The sequence below is a fragment of the Protobothrops mucrosquamatus genome, unplaced genomic scaffold (assembly GCF_001527695.2).
Source record: "Protobothrops mucrosquamatus isolate PMUCROS unplaced genomic scaffold, P.Mucros_1.0 scaffold82, whole genome shotgun sequence".
Taxonomy (NCBI): Eukaryota; Metazoa; Chordata; class Lepidosauria; order Squamata; family Viperidae; genus Protobothrops; species Protobothrops mucrosquamatus.
This window is the reverse complement of record NW_015386459.1, coordinates 492,381-495,005: the sequence shown is the minus strand read 5'-3', so window position 1 is coordinate 495,005 and position 2,625 is coordinate 492,381.

Below are 2,625 nucleotides of genomic sequence, written 5' to 3'. Positions count from 1 at the left end.
GCATCAGAAATGTTGGCCTCAATTGTGGTCTTAAGTCAAGACTCCATGTACTTTCTTTTGAAATTGTATAAGTGACTAATGGAGAATAGAAATCACAAAAAAGTCACTATATATTTGTTTTAATGACCAAGTTCTGTCCCCAAAATACACTGAACTACATCAAGACACAGCAATGATTCAACTTCCTCTATAATTAAAAACAAAAAGAAAACAAATCTTACTCAATATGCAAACTAATGCACATCTCTACTGGAGAGATGGTCTTTTTAATGCTGGGGGCTAAATTTTGAAGTTTCTTTCAGGTGCACATACATTTTTATATTTCAGATAGCAGAAAATATATTTTGTTGTTGTTGTTAATTGCGAAGTCGTGTCAGACCCATCGCGACCCCATGGACAACGTTCCTCCAGGTCTTCCTGTCCTCTACCATCTTCTGGAGTCCATTTAAGTTCACGCCTACTGCTTCAGTGACTCCATCCGGCCACCTCATTCTCTGTCGTCCCCTTCTTCTATTGCCCTCAATCTTTCCCAGCATTAGGCCCTTCTCCAGTGAGTCCTTCCTTTTCATTAGGTGGCCAAAGTATTTGAGTTTCAACTTCTGGATCTGGCCTTCTAAAGAGCAGTCAGGGTCAGTGGCGTAGCATGGGTTGTCAGCACCTGGGGCAAGTAATTTGCGCCCCCCTCCACAGTGGGCGGCATCGGCGACCCGGTGGCTCGGATCGGATTCGCACAGCCAGCACTGCAGAGAGAGTGAGTGAGCCAGGCAGGGGCAGAGAGCTGCGAGTGCGAGCGCGCCCCCCAGATGTTGCGCCCAGTGCGGCCGCCCCCCCCTGCACCCCCCACGCTACGCCTCTGGTCAGGGTTGATCTCTTCTAGGACTGGCTGGTTTCAATGCCTTGCAGTCCAAGGGACTCGCAGGAGTCTTCTCCAGAACCATAGTTCAAAGGCCTCAATTCTTTGGCGCTCAGCCTTTCTTATGGTCCAACTTTCACATCCATACATTGCAACTGGGAAAACCATGGCCTTGACTATACACACTTTTGTTGGCAGGGTGATGTCTCTGCTTTTTAGTATGCTGTCTAGATTTGCCATAGCTTTCCTCCCCAGGAGCAAGCGTCTTTTAATTTCTTGGCTGAAGTCCCCATCTGCGGTGATCTTGGAGCCCAGGAAAATAAAATCTGTCACTACCTCCATTTCTTCCCCATCTATTTGCCAGGAATTGAGAGGGCCGGATGCCATGATTTTGGTTTTCTTAATGTTGAGTTTCAAGTCAACTTTTGCACTCTCCTTATTCACCCGCATCAAGAGGCTCTTTAGTTCCTCTTCACTTTCTGCCATTAGAGTGGTATCATCTGCATATCTTAGGTTGTTGATATTTCTCCCGGCAATCTTAATTCCAACTTTTGATTCATCTAGCCCTGCCTTTCTCATGATGTGCTCTGCATATAAGTTAAATAGGCAGGGCAACAGTATACAGCCTTGCCGGACTCCTTTCCCAATTTTAAACCAATCAGTGGTTCCGTGTCCAGTTCTCACTGTTGCTTCTTGACCCGCATATAGATTTCTCAAGAGACAAATAAGATGGTCTGGTATTCCCATCTCTTTAAGAACTTGCCACAATTTGTTGTGATCCACACAATCAAAAGCTTTAGCATAGTCATTGAAGCAGAAATAGATGTTTTTCTGGAACTCCCTAGCTTTCTCCATGATCCAGCGTATGTTGGCAATTTGATCTCTAGTTCCTCTGCCTCTTCGAAATCCTGCCTGTACTTCTGGTAGTTCTCAATCCACATACTGCTGGAGTCTAGCTTGTAAGATTTTAAGCATAACTTTACTAGCATGCGAAATGAGTGCAATGGTGCAATAGTTATATGCCTTTATTGATGTTTAAATATTGCCAATTTTTTCAATGTAATTTTTAAGATTATCACTATTTTCCCATCTTTTAAAATGTTATCTTTGTTTTTTATTGCTTTTATCTTATAATTTCACATTATATGCTACCTTCAGAAGCAATGAGAAGTAAATCTCAACAGCCTCAAGGAGCCTGTTTAACTCTAAGTTCTATATTTTATTGAGCAAAAGACATGGGTGACATAATTGGTGTTCATTTGTTATCAAAAATGAAACACAGGACACCGAAGGTCTTTAAAAATCTCTCAGGAATGGCATTACAAGATTGAGTATCTGGGTAAGTTCAATACATTTGTATGGGAAATGAGATATAAATCTCTAAGTCAAGGAGCTGCTTTAACTAAAGGCTCTATTTCAATAAAGTAATGCATCTTTCAAGGTTCGGTAAAAATCTATAAGGAAAAGTAATTTCACATGTAAATTTATAAGTTATATCCCTAGGTTAATTTATGGGTGGTAAACAGGAATCATGCTGCATTGAGTAGAATGAAATATTCATGACAGTGAATCTTTTTATCAAATTAATATTTTTCTATTCCACTCCAAGCTCTTATCTTAAATGAAAACTTTTATTAACAAGAATTGGCAATGTGGAGGAAGACTGAAGGGCTTGCACTGGGGGAGTCCAGTGGCCCTTCATAAACCTGATATAAATAAAGCTGCAATCAGTTCATAGTGTATTAANAATGAAATATTCATGACAGTGAATC